This window comes from Paramisgurnus dabryanus, chromosome 13 (assembly GCF_030506205.2).
Source record: "Paramisgurnus dabryanus chromosome 13, PD_genome_1.1, whole genome shotgun sequence".
Classification (NCBI taxonomy): Eukaryota; Metazoa; Chordata; class Actinopteri; order Cypriniformes; family Cobitidae; genus Paramisgurnus; species Paramisgurnus dabryanus.
The window spans coordinates 38856528-38871748 of NC_133349.1; positions in this window are offsets into that span (position 1 = coordinate 38856528).

A 15221-nucleotide genomic window follows, 5' to 3' on the forward strand; every position below is an offset into this window, starting at 1 on the left:
TAAGTTCAATTTCACTCGATGTTAATCTACCCACCCCAGTCACATTATTTGATACAAAATTCAGTTTATGGACATAGTTATGTAAACCTTGTTTGGATTTCTTAGAGGTGAGTTTTGCTCTAACTAATATATCTTTAAGGTTTTTATTTCTCCTGTATGCCATTGTAATTCTATAATTTGTCAACTCTGTCTGTGTCTGCTGTGCCTCCTGAAAGTGGGACCTTAGCTGACGGCCCAAATGGCCCAGGGATCGGGAATATGTTACCACCAGAGTTAGGGTTAGGTTAGGGTTAGGGTTAGGAGTTAGGTTAGTCCAGAGCCCAGACAAGTCCAGACCCGGTTGTGCATGGGCCATCAAGCTCTGACCACTCCAGACAATCCAATGGACACCCCAGGAACCAGAAAAGCCCCCCGCTCCCCATCATACAAAATTATGTAATATTCACACATCAACAGATCTCTGAATGGGCAATAAGAAAGAAGAAAGAAGAAAGTCCATCCTTTGGTGTAATCTGTACGTGGAGAGAGTGAGAGACCATGACCAATCCACCACTGTGTACCTAGAACAGCCTCCAGGACCTCTGTGTTTAGATTATGTGTCTGAAGAAGGGAATTTTTATTTTATTCAGTGTGTTCAGATGATCTTTTATTGTGTAAAGGAAATATAATGTCAAAATGAATTTTTAAAGGAGTACTGCATCCCAGTATAAGTCAATGGTGCCCCAGATACAAAGTGTGTTAAAATCAGTATATGGGGTTCTAATCTCTAATGCTGTGGATTTTAGGTGTATAGTGTATGTCAGACACAGTGTATCACACCATAAGGGTTGTATTCATATAGTGTTTGATATATATAGAGAGGGCTGGTGCACTTGGGTTAAACGTTCAGGCCCCTGTGATGTTGGGGTTAGAAAAGGGAGAGGTTCAGGGTTCTAATGAACTTGGTGTAAAGACTCTCATAGGGGTGGTGTAATTGGGGTTAGTGCCCAGACTCCTGTGATGTTGGGGTTAGAAAAGGGAGGGGTTTGGGGTTCTAATGAATTAGTGTAAAAACTCCCATAGGGGTGGTGTAATTGGGGTTAGTGCCCAGGCCCCTGTGATGTTGGGGTTTGAGAAAGGGTAGGTGTGGTGTTCTAGAAGTTAAGGAGGCTGTAGTGTTGAGAAAACACAATATGTGTGACCTGGATTGGGTTTAGGCACAGAAGGTGTGGAGTTAGGTTAGTCCAGAGCCCAGACAAGTCCAGACCCGGTTGTGCATGGGCCATCAAGCTCTGACCACTCCAGACAATCCAATGGACACCCCAGGAACCAGAAAAGCCCCCCGCTCCCCATCATACAAAATTATGTAATATTCACACATCAACAGATCTCTGAATGGGCAATAAGAAAGAAGAAAGAAGAAAGTCCATCCTTTGGTGTAATCTGTACGTGGAGAGAGTGAGAGACCATGACCAATCCACCACTGTGTACCTAGAACAGCCTCCAGGACCTCTGTGTTTAGATTATGTGTCTGAAGAAGGGAATTTTTATTTTATTCAGTGTGTTCAGATGATCTTTTATTGTGTAAAGGAAATATAATGTCAAAATGAATTTTTAAAGGAGTACTGCATCCCAGTATAAGTCAATGGTGCCCCAGATACAAAGTGTGTTAAAATCAGTATATGGGGTTCTAATCTCTAATGCTGTGGATTTTAGGTGTATAGTGTATGTCAGACACAGTGTATCACACCATAAGGGTTGTATTCATATAGTGTTTGATATATATAGAGAGGGCTGGTGCACTTGGGTTAAACGTTCAGGCCCCTGTGATGTTGGGGTTAGAAAAGGGAGAGGTTCAGGGTTCTAATGAACTTGGTGTAAAGACTCTCATAGGGGTGGTGTAATTGGGGTTAGTGCCCAGACTCCTGTGATGTTGGGGTTAGAAAAGGGAGGGGTTTGGGGTTCTAATGAATTAGTGTAAAAACTCCCATAGGGGTGGTGTAATTGGGGTTAGTGCCCAGGCCCCTGTGATGTTGGGTTAGGGTTAGGTTAGAGTTAGGCCAAAGCCAGACCCAAGGTCCAACTTGGAAAGCACTGGCCATCGTTCAACTGGCCGCCTCAGGTAAGTTCCCATTATCACACCAAAAGCCCAAAATAGTATGCACAAGCACTCACACTAATTCCTTTTTTGGTAAATAAATCCACATTTGTGGTTAGTGAGCTTAGGGCTGCTTTTTGCAGGTTTTGTGACGTTGGGGTTAGGGTTTGTGTTCAGGTGAGAGGATCTAAATGGATCTACTTCAATCACCATCCACAATAAAGGTTTCCAGATGATGTTATGCTGGTGTTCGAGAGAAGACTTGGTCTGTAAGCCTGTATCACGCGACGTTAGGGTTAGGGTTAGGAGTTAGGTTAGTCCAGAGCCCAGACAAGTCCAGACCCGGTTGTGCATGGGCCATCAAGCTCTGACCACTCCAGACAATCCAATGGACACCCCAGGAACCAGAAAAGCCCCCCGCTCCCCATCATACAAAATTATGTAATATTCACACATCATCAGATCCCTGAATGGGCAATAAGAAAGAAGAAAGAAGAAAGTCCATCCTTTGGTGTAATCTGTACGTGGAGAGAGTGAGAGACCATGACCAATCCACCACTGTGTACCTAGAACAGCCTCCAGGACTTCTGTGTTTAGATTATGTGTCTGAAGAAGGGAATTTTTATTTTATTCAGTGTGTTCAGATGATTTTTTATTGTGTAAAGGAAATATAATGTCAAAATGAATTTTTAAAGGAGTACTGCATCCCAGTATAAGTCAATGGTGCCCCAGATACAAAGTGTGTTAAAATCAGTATATGGGGTTCTAATCTCTAATACTGTGGATTTTAGGTGTATAGTGTATGTCAGACACAGTGTATCACACCATAAGGGTTGTATTCATATAGTGTTTGATATATATAGAGAGGGCTGGTGCACTTGGGTTAAACGTTCAGGCCCCTGTGATGTTGGGGTTAGAAAAGGGAGAGGTTCAGGGTTCTAATGAACTTGGTGTAAAGACTCTCATAGGGGTGGTGTAATTGGGGTTAGTGCCCAGACTCCTGTGATGTTGGGGTTAGAAAAGGGAGGGGTTTGGGGTTCTAATGAATTAGTGTAAAAACTCCCATAGGGGTGGTGTAATTGGGGTTAGTGCCCAGGCCCCTGTGATGTTGGGGTTTGAGAAAGGGTAGGTGTGGTGTTCTAGAAGTTAAGGAGGCTGTAGTGTTGAGAAATCACAATATGTGTGACCTGGATTGGGTTTAGGCACAGAAGGTGTGGTGCATCGACCCTTGTGATTGGGGTATGGGCCTTATTCAAGGTCAATCAGTGAGGTTATCCGTGTGTAAATTGGTATGGTCTCCCCCGTCTCTGAAAGCATACAGAGAAAAAATGTGTGTTAAAAACATATACAAATCATTAGTCAGATTTTTAATGATGATGCATCTTTCAGCAAATAATATATAATATATAAAGGGAGACCTCTGCATGGCGTGTCTGTTGTAAAGAAGACAGTGGGCCTAAAAGGAAAGCATAGCGAGTTAGCTCAAAAACTAGGCCTCATTGAGACCTCTAGGAAATTCTGTGTTCAGTTTTTTAATCCACAAACTCTCTGTTTTCAATCTGTCCCTAAGAGACCAGCGTGGATCTGATTGTAAGCCTGTCACTTTGAGTTCTTTAAGTCCATGTTTTAGGAAATGTTGTACTAAGTGTCTGCGTTTATCAATTTTGTGGATGATATTGTGTACATGTTGATAAACTCTAGTGTTGATTTGATTTTTGGTTTGACCAACATACTGCTTTTGACACTTATTACAGAAAATCAGATACACACAATTAGCCGAGTGGGAGGACAGAGACTGTTTTAGCTCAAAAATTTGTTGTGTAAACCTATTACGTACCCAACGCTTATAAGTGTAATATTTACAGGTTCCAGCTTTGCTTTTAGTTAAGGGTTTAGACACCTTACTATGAACTAATTTGTCAAGAAGATTTTTATTTCTGCAATGGGCAGCAATAGGTTTATGTTTCTGTAAGCAATTAGTGGAATCTGTAAATTTGAAAAAGTTTTCCTTAATACTCTTATTAAGTTGGATACTTTGATTACAAAATCTAGAGACCATGGGTATAATCTTAGTCCTAGGTGGGTTATCAGTTACCGTGGCCTTTTTGGGTTTAAGAAAAGACTTGTGTATACTTCTCAGAAAGGATCTAGAGTAATTTCTCTGTCTCAAAGCTGCAAAGAGTGTTTTAGTAGCTATGTCAAATTGAGATTTCTCTGTGCATATCCTATGAAATCTGAGTAGTTGTGATTTGATTATACCCCTAAAGGTGTGTTTGGGGTGAAAGCTAGATTTGTGTAACAGACAGTGTGTGTCTGTGTCTTTAAAGTATACTTTGAAGTCTAATCTGTTAGTGATGTTAAAGGCTGTACCTTTGTACGATACCACATCTAGGAAATTCACCTCAGTGTTGCTGATTGTGAATTTGATCTTAATAGAGCTCTGATGGTTGTTAAGGTGTTCTGTGAAATCAGAAAAACTCTCTCTGGAGTGGGTCCAGATTCCCCATATGTCATCTAGGAAACGGAAGTAAGCGTGTGGTTTTAGAGGAAAGGAAGAGAGAGCAGACTCCTCCCAGGCTGCCATAAAAATGTTTGCGTATGAGGGTGCAAATTTCTTTCCCATAGCTGTTCCCTTAATCTGTAGGTAAAATTTAGAGTCAAATTCAAAATCATTTTTGTTTAAATTGATATCCAATAATTTTAAAATATACTCATCTGGTCTTTTAGAGTCAGGATATTTCTCCATGCACTTTCTTACTGCTTCGATACCTGCTGCTGTTTCAATGTTAGTGTAAAGGCTGTCAATGTCAATGGTGAAAAGAAAGGCATCATTAGGGATATCAATATCTTTAACTTTGGAAATGAAATCATACGTATCCTTCAGGTAGCTGGGATGTTTCTGTGAAATTGGGCCTAGGAAATATTCAATATATTCTGCCGTGTAATAAGTCTCACTGTTACAGTCTGAGACTATGGGGCGTCCTGGAGGTATTTTAAAAGGGACGCTCCATTTCTCTGGTTCTTTGTGTATTTTTGGCAGTAAATAGAATCTCCTAGCTCTAGGAATAGAAGGGCCCAATAGATATTCTTTTTGTTTGTCTTTCAAGATGTTTTTCTCATACATTTCCTCTAAAATACCTCTTACTTCCGTCATGGTGTCCAAATAAATAGGTTTTTCAAGACTTTTATAGTGTTCGGCCACTGCTAATTGTCTCTGACCCTCCCACAGGTATTGGTCTCGATCCATAATAACAACTGCGTTGCCCTTATCGGCTGGTTTGATCACAATTCGTCTGTTTTTCTGTAACTCTCTAACGGCTGTCTCTTCATTCACAGATAAATTTGGTCGTGGTTTAATAGACCAATTGAGGTGTTTGAATGCATGGTAATCAGCTCTGATTATGGAGCTTATGTGTTTAGGTAAACTAGATAACGCAGGCGTCCAATCGGAGCCATAAGTGAAAGGTAATTTGCGTTTACGGCCTTGTTTGCCTTCGAAAAAGGCCTCTAGCTTGAGTCTTCTATGATATTTTTGCAAGTCTTTTTGGAGCTCAATTTTCTGTGTCTTAAAACTCAAAGGAGTGGGAATGAAAGATAGGCCTTTAGAGAGGACATCCTCTTGTGTTTTAGTGAGTACAAACGAATTGGAAAGATTGACTATTAAGCTATGTTCACCAAATTTTTGGGTTACTAACGGAGCAAGTTTAAATGTTGCGCCCAATGTGTTAGCATAGCTCTAGCCGTAGCGGGCCTCCAGTGTATATGGTCAGTGTCTACTGCAAAATGTGTGTGGGACAAAGGAGGAATAAAGGTGGTGTTACTGCGGATGTAAGTGTTCAGCTGTTCCAAGAAAGATTGCTCCTCAATAGGCAAGGATCTGGAGAAGTTAAGCATAGGTATATACAATTCAGTGTTAGGTAGGCGTTTTTTCACTATGCTAACCACTTTTTCAATCTCCTTCGTGACCGTCAGTCTGTATCTTTGCGTTCTATTATTTACACCAAACGCCACCACAAGCTTTTCGGGTTTTACCGCAATCACTGCTCTTTCCAAAAGGTGACTAGCGTGTTGGAATTTGGCACCAGGGAAACTATCAATTTGTAAGTCTTGAACGTCATAAGCAGGGATTCTGGCAATGTTTGAATCTCCTATTATTACGAATTTTTTCCTTATCGTAAGACTCCAATCTGACAATTTCTTATTGGTGTTAACGTGCCTGGTGGGTTTGCTAGTAGATTTTGGTGTCGACGGCGGTCTGGAAATTGGTGTAAGTCCTCCCTCAGCTCCAGCCGGAGTGGGGGTTTCTGTTCTAAAGATACCGGCCTCGTCAACCACTATGCTAGCGGTATCAGGCTGTGGTTGAGGAGAACTATGCTCCATCGGTATACCGGTATTTAAAGGGACAGTGTTACCATCAGGAGAAGAAAAAGATTTTGATTTTTTGTACAGATCTATTATATTAGATAATGGAGAGTGTTCTCGAGATGGATGTGATTGCCCCGAATCCCCCGTGTCGTCCGAATAAAGAGGTGGACTAAATCCTCGCGATGGCGCATGCCCGGCCGGAAAACTGTCATCTAGATCATCGGTCGGCTGCTCATCTGATTGAGGAGCTATCTCTTCTACGTTCTCACCTTCATTCTCATTATTATTTACGTTGTTATTGTTTAACTCAGCACCCAGAGTGGGAGATCGCAAGGAGCCACGCCCGGTAGTGTTGTCCTTCTCCACCCCTTGGGGTCCGAGAAGTGGCTCCTGCGGTGTCCCATCCAAAGTGTCAGTCTCCACATCGTCATTTTGTGTTTGAAGCGGAACTAAATTGGTCTTAATAGGAAGTTTATCTCCCTCGTTCCCTTCACTCGTGTTTAATGGGAGTAATGTTACTTTAGCGGGCTGCATCTGAGGTGCGAGATCAGACATTATTGTCGTTAGTTCAGAAGACCATGTCGATGGTCTTGTGAGTGTCTGCGTGTTTGCACTGGAGTGCCCTCGGACCTGTTTGGGTCGATGCTGGGCACTATGTTGAGCCGTTGTGGGCTCCGAAGTGGTCTGGGCCTGTATGGGCCCGACCTGAGAAGAAGTGTGTGAGTGGGCAGGTTCATAAAGGTGCCCCTCAGTCTGAATAGTGTTAGGCGGAGAGGTTGGGGCCTGAGTGTTAAGAGGCACTGTTGTGTTAGGTGCCGGCGTTCTATCACTCCCCCTAGTGGGCTGTGTGCGTTTTACTACTTCAGCATAAGAATTTCGTGTATTAGGAGGAGGCTGTGTACGTGTTGGGGTTGTTACTTCGTTAACACTCGAGGGTACCGCCGGATCGTCTATATCAATGAGATTTGTTCCATTCAACGTTTCTGCGACCAGAATAGCATCCACTGTTTCAAAGACATCATCAGAGACTCTACCATAGAAATTGCGATTAGCCCACCGTGACGCCACCTCAAACGCTTGTAACCAATCTTCATTGTTAGTGTTATTTTTTAATTCTGTGATTGTGTTAGTAATCAAGTCATCATAATGATCTTGGAGAATTAATTGTGTAGTGTACGCCCAGTTAACCGCATTACCCTTTAAAAGTTGTAGTATCTCTTTATTGGGTCTAGCTGGTCTGACCGTCTCAATCAGTAGTTGTTGTAGTTTTCTAAAGGTGTTTGGTGTGTTGTTGTTCTTAGTGCTGACATTATGTAAGTGGTACACAAAGCGAATGAGTGAGTATATGAGCCTAATCGAAGATTTCAACTGCACGGAGGCCGGTATGTAGTCATTGTACGATCTAGGGGCACGGTCACGTGATCTGACATACCGGTCTCTACGTGGGGGTAAAGAGTCTGATTTTCTGGTACTCCTGGTATCAGAAAATCTCCTATCATGCGGGGAAGGATTCAAAATGACGTCCCGGCCCGCATGATTAGCAAAGGATACCGATCTGGGACCACGTGCGTCCGCACGCACAGTTTCGTGAATCACTGTGTGACCTTCATCATCACGAACAGAAAAGTCTTGGAAATCATCAGAATACTCTTCTTCTTCGTTCACTTGAAAATATCTTTGACCAGATCTCTGTTGTGTTCTGGAAGCAGAAGTGAGGTGTTTTTTCTTCTGTTTGTGTTTGCGAGCTTGGTTCTGAGCAGTGTAGACAGATGGTCTGTGTGTGTCGTGACTGGAACCTCTGTAGTCCACAATCTCCTCTTCCTCTACATTTGGGTCAATGTTGTGTGCGTTGGGTCCAGATGGTTCACTCACACGCAGAGCTTCACGTGGAGTAGTGTTGTTTTGAGCTGGTGCCCGATAATAAGTGAGGCTTTGAAGATGTGTGATTTTTTCAGATGGAACAGTAGTCATTCTTCTTCCAGTGGTGTTTATTATGTCTGAATCAAAGTCATTATCTGATTGAGAGCCCTCAATACTCTGTGTTGTGACGTTAAGAAGAGTTCTGGTTCTTTTCTGGTATCTTTGGTTCCTTCTGGGTTGTGTGTTTCTGTCGTGATGGTATCTGTTGTCATTGTCACGAAAAAAATGATCACGTTTTCTGTTAACTGTCCCTCGGTATTCATCATCCTGATATGTGTGTGTGGAAGCATCAAACCGGTCCCGGTCTGGAATCATGTAGGAGGGCACGTCCGTGACACTCCGTGCAGGATGTTGTGTTAAATGTCTATCAGTGTTGCGGTGAAAATCTGTGTCTTGATCATAAACGTAGAAAGAATCTCTCACCGGTGCATTGAAGGAAACATTTTGCTTTCTCTTCCTGGGTGGGTTCTTTCGGCGGTTTCCCCTGGCCCTGGCCTGGAAAGATGAACCTGGTTCTGTTGAGTTTATGTGCTGTGTTTGGATAGGCGGGTCACGTCGATCATCTCTGTCCTGGTCGGTAAGATCACGCCCTCCGTAGTGTGCATTACCAAGCGTGGTATGTGTTGCTTGGTCTTGTCTTTGTGCGGTTCTGTGTTGTGCTTGGATGGACGGGTCACGTCGACTTTCATTTCTTTGGTCGGGAAGATCACGCCCTCCGGAGTTTGCACTGAAAAGTGCAGTATGCACCCTACTCTGACCTGAATTATGATCGCCATCATCGTAGTTGTCATATGAGTCACGGCCCTGACGGCCCGAAAAGCCTCTGTGTTGAGTGTTGGCAGTGCGGCGAGTGCCCGGTTTATAAGGACTAGAACCCCGGCGATTCTGATTTACATAAACCGGGCGAGCGCCCGCACGAGAGGACGAGGCCTTATTATTACGAGAGACATCACGATCATAAACAGTGAAAGTAGTAGGATTGGTGTAATGTCCGCCCACCCGGCGCAGCGGATCATTAGCACGATAATTAGATGAAGAAATTAGATTAAAACTATTAGATTTGAGAGATGGGAAAGGCCCACCAAGACGTATGCGAGGAGTAGGCCTCTGTCCACGTCCGTAGTGAGTCTTCACCATTTTGATGTATACAATGCAATAATTCAACCGTCCTTACGTTCACTTGGCAGGTCGCGACGTTTCGGTACGTTCTGTACCTTCCTCAGGCGAACCAATGACGTGTCGGAGGTGAATCTGGCCAAATTAATGCAGGATATACAGGAATGTAGATTATTTCGTCCGTACTGAATACACAGTTTGCTAATGTGAGAGTGAACTCACTCGCGGGCTCACAGTAGGCTGTACTACCAGGGCCCGCGCTCGCTGTTTCCCTCTTGCGGTCACATGCAGGAATAACACATCCTATTTTCAGAGTGTGAGGAATAGTGTTTTTATTCTAACTTCCTGTCTTTAATTTTCTCTTTCCGTTATTATCGATTTGTTTTATACACGTGCACGTTAAAAATATTTTTTAGAAAAAGCTCGGTGTTAATGGAATGCTATATGCACAATAGAGGCATAGGAGGCTGCATAAGGGCTTATAAAATTAAATTAAAGAAGAAAAAACCGAAAATAAATAAAAAGAAAAAGAAAAGGATATTTTAAAACCGAAACTAAATGAAGCACGGAATTTTCCGGTAATCTTAGTGTATTACACAATGAGGAGACAGTCAAAAGGAGAGACATTCATACACCAAAAGGTAAATTAGATGTTATTAATACTCCAATGAGCTTGTAATGTTAAAAAATATATTTTTATATATGAGAGGAAGTCAGAAAGGATATCAAAAGCGTTAACTTCCATCCCTCAGACTTGCATGGAGATCTTTCCAGAACAGCTGAAACTCAAAGGAGGTGTACAATGCAAAAATAAGATGTTATTCATTAATATATTTGTATCTTCTGAATAGTCAATCATCCTTAATGCTGTTAAATCCATCATTATGTTAAAAATGTGTATATATCTCTTTTTGTAAAAATGAATTTCTTTTTAATATTTATATATTTGTCTATTTATAATGTGTGCTACGTGTGTCTCTCTTACTGTTGTTCGTATAACTGATGATATAGGAAAGGAAAAGATAGGATGTAGTAAATCAAATAGGTCTCCCTCCATATAATACATAGCATATGATTAATTGTGAGTATATTACTCAATGTATGTATATGTGTGGTTAATTTAAGGGGAAAAGGAGGACCAGACCAGTCCCAGGAATGCCCCCAGACCACCCAGAGCTCAGAGATTGAGGCACTAGCAAGGTTAGGAGTTAGGTTAGTCCAGAGCCCAGACAAGTCCAGACCCGGTTGTGCATGGGCCATCAAGCTCTGACCACTCCAGACAATCCAATGGACACCCCAGGAACCAGAAAAGCCCCCCGCTCCCCATCATACAAAATTATGTAATATTCACACATCATCAGATCCCTGAATGGGCAATAAGAAAGAAGAAAGAAGAAAGTCCATCCTTTGGTGTAATCTGTACGTGGAGAGAGTGAGAGACCATGACCAATCCACCACTGTGTACCTAGAACAGCCTCCAGGACTTCTGTGTTTAGATTATGTGTCTGAAGAAGGGAATTTTTATTTTATTCAGTGTGTTCAGATGATTTTTTATTGTGTAAAGGAAATATAATGTCAAAATGAATTTTTAAAGGAGTACTGCATCCCAGTATAAGTCAATGGTGCCCCAGATACAAAGTGTGTTAAAATCAGTATATGGGGTTCTAATCTCTAATACTGTGGATTTTAGGTGTATAGTGTATGTCAGACACAGTGTATCACACCATAAGGGTTGTATTCATATAGTGTTTGATATATATAGAGAGGGCTGGTGCACTTGGGTTAAACGTTCAGGCCCCTGTGATGTTGGGGTTAGAAAAGGGAGAGGTTCAGGGTTCTAATGAACTTGGTGTAAAGACTCTCATAGGGGTGGTGTAATTGGGGTTAGTGCCCAGACTCCTGTGATGTTGGGGTTAGAAAAGGGAGGGGTTTGGGGTTCTAATGAATTAGTGTAAAAACTCCCATAGGGGTGGTGTAATTGGGGTTAGTGCCCAGGCCCCTGTGATGTTGGGGTTTGAGAAAGGGTAGGTGTGGTGTTCTAGAAGTTAAGGAGGCTGTAGTGTTGAGAAATCACAATATGTGTGACCTGGATTGGGTTTAGGCACAGAAGGTGTGGTGCATCGACCCTTGTGATTGGGGTATGGGCCTTATTCAAGGTCAATCAGTGAGGTTATCCGTGTGTAAATTGGTATGGTCTCCCCCGTCTCTGAAAGCATACAGAGAAAAAATGTGTGTTAAAAACATATACAAATCATTAGTCAGATTTTTAATGATGATGCATCTTTCAGCAAATAATATATAATATATAAAGGGAGACCTCTGCATGGCGTGTCTGTTGTAAAGAAGACAGTGGGCCTAAAAGGAAAGCATAGCGAGTTAGCTCAAAAACTAGGCCTCATTGAGACCTCTAGGAAATTCTGTGTTCAGTTTTTTAATCCACAAACTCTCTGTTTTCAATCTGTCCCTAAGAGACCAGCGTGGATCTGATTGTAAGCCTGTCACTTTGAGTTCTTTAAGTCCATGTTTTAGGAAATGTTGTACTAAGTGTCTGCGTTTAGGGTTAGGGTTAGGTTAGGTTAGGGTTAGGTTAGGGTTAGGTTAGGTTAGGTTAGGGTTAGGGTTAGGGTTAGGGTTAGGTTAGGAGTTAGGTTAGTCCAGAGCCCAGACAAGTCCAGACCCGGTTGTGCATGGGCCATCAAGCTCTGACCACTCCAGACAATCCAATGGACACCCCAGGAACCAGAAAAGCCCCCCGCTCCCCATCATACAAAATTATGTAATATTCACACATCATCAGATCCCTGAATGGGCAATAAGAAAGAAGAAAGAAGAAAGTCCATCCTTTGGTGTAATCTGTACGTGGAGAGAGTGAGAGACCATGACCAATCCACCACTGTGTACCTAGAACAGCCTCCAGGACTTCTGTGTTTAGATTATGTGTCTGAAGAAGGGAATTTTTATTTTATTCAGTGTGTTCAGATGATTTTTTATTGTGTAAAGGAAATATAATGTCAAAATGAATTTTTAAAGGAGTACTGCATCCCAGTATAAGTCAATGGTGCCCCAGATACAAAGTGTGTTAAAATCAGTATATGGGGTTCTAATCTCTAATGCTGTGGATTTTAGGTGTATAGTGTATGTCAGACACAGTGTATCACACCATAAGGGTTGTATTCATATAGTGTTTGATATATATAGAGAGGGCTGGTGCACTTGGGTTAAACGTTCAGGCCCCTGTGATGTTGGGGTTAGAAAAGGGAGAGGTTCAGGGTTCTAATGAACTTGGTGTAAAGACTCTCATAGGGGTGGTGTAATTGGGGTTAGTGCCCAGACTCCTGTGATGTTGGGGTTAGAAAAGGGAGGGGTTTGGGGTTCTAATGAATTAGTGTAAAAACTCCCATAGGGGTGGTGTAATTGGGGTTAGTGCCCAGGCCCCTGTGATGTTGGGGTTTGAGAAAGGGTAGGTGTGGTGTTCTAGAAGTTAAGGAGGCTGTAGGTTAGGGTTAGGGTTAGGTTAGGTTTAGGTTAGAGTTAGGCCAAAGCCAGACCCAAGGTCCAACTTGGAAGCACTGGCCATCGTTCAACTGGCCGCCTCAGGTAAGTTCCCATTGTCACACCAACAGCCCAAAATAGTATGCACAAGCACTCACAATATCCTACTTTTTGGAAAATAAATCCACCTTGGTGGTTAGTGAGCTTAGGGCTGCTTTTTGCAGGTTTTGTGACGTTGGGGTTAGGGTCTGTGTTCAGGTGAGAGGATCTAAATGGATCTACTTCAATCACCATCCACAATAAAGGTTTCCAGATGATGTTATGCTGGTGTTCGAGAGAAGACTTGGTCTGTAAGCCTGTATCACGCGACGTTTCGACAGCTTTTCGTGTCTTCTTCAGGCGAGGCTTGATTTTTGGAATTATTAAAGAGGACTCAACACCGTTCTTCTTGTGGAGACTGACTCAAATTGGGCCCAACACTATTCCAAAATTTTCAGAAGGACATTCAACATCGTCCAATGACAGAGACTAATACCAGAACGGTTTTCTACACTGTGTTCCTGACATAAGACCATAACACACCGTCCCAAAGTGTGCCTCCATCCTATTTTAGACGTGAGATCTCCCTTAAAAATCCATCCTATACTTACTTTCCCTATTTTGGGCCGATAGGAGATTTTTAGGTGGGTCTTTAATGTCTCTTTTTCAGTGGAAACCAGTTCTAAAACGAGTGCTCCATGTCATTCTTCGTGTTGAGCAACGTTCTTACTAATTTTGATCCCAGTGGAGACTGCTCTGAATGAGTTCTCAACACTTCTTATATGGTGGAGTTTAAATAACACACATAAATATTTTTTTATTGTGTGTCTAGAATTTTAATTTTAGATGAAAAACCTCTTTAATAATTTTACACGCTCAACACACTGTGTTTGGTGGAGCTAATAATTTTCCTCTGTCTCAGTGTCCATCTGTGTGGGTCTTTATATATCTGAGAAGGGCGTGGCTTCTCTCTTTCTATTTTCCAACGTCAAATAAAATTTTAAGAAGCATATTTTTGCATTTTACTTGTAATACTATAATGAAACCATTAGCACAACAATGCAAACCACACTTTTCAAGGTCCAGAGAGCGAGGCACTCGCTAGGTTAGGTTAGAGTTAGGCCAAAGCCAGACCCAAGGTCCAACTTGGAAGCACTGGCCATCGTTCAACTGGCCGCCTCAGGTAAGTTCCCATTGTCACACCAACAGCCCAAAATAGTATGCACAAGCACTCACAATATCCTACTTTTTGGAAAATAAATCCACCTTGGTGGTTAGTGAGCTTAGGGCTGCTTTTTGCAGGTTTTGTGACGTTGGGGTTAGGGTCTGTGTTCAGGTGAGAGGATCTAAATGGATCTACTTCAATCACCATCCACAATAAAGGTTTCCAGATGATGTTATGCTGGTGTTCGAGAGAAGACTTGGTCTGTAAGCCTGTATCACGCGACGTTTCGACAGCTTTTCGTGTCTTCTTCAGGCGAGGCTTGATTTTTGGAATTATTAAAGAGGACTCAACACCGTTCTTCTTGTGGAGACTGACTCAAATTGGGCCCAACACTATTCCAAAATTTTCAGAAGGACATTCAACATCGTCCAATGACAGAGACTAATACCAGAACGGTTTTCTACACTGTGTTCCTGACATAAGACCATAACACACCGTCCCAAAGTGTGCCTCCATCCTATTTTAGACGTGAGATCTCCCTTAAAAATCCATCCTATACTTACTTTCCCTATTTTGGGCCGATAGGAGATTTTTAGGTGGGTCTTTAATGTCTCTTTTTCAGTGGAAACCAGTTCTAAAACGAGTGCTCCATGTCATTCTTCGTGTTGAGCAACGTTCTTACTAATTTTGATCCCAGTGGAGACTGCTCTGAATGAGTTCTCAACACTTCTTATATGGTGGAGTTTAAATAACACACATAAATATTTTTTTATTGTGTGTCTAGAATTTTAATTTTAGATGAAAAACCTCTTTAATAATTTTACACGCTCAACACACTGTGTTTGGTGGAGCTAATAATTTTCCTCTGTCTCAGTGTCCATCTGTGTGGGTCTTTATATATCTGAGAAGGGCGTGGCTTCTCTCTTTCTATTTTCCAACGTCAAATAAAATTTTAAGAAGCATATTTTTGCATTTTACTTGTAATACTATAATGAAACCATTAGCACAACAATGCAAACCACACTTTTCAAGGTCCAGAGAGCGAGG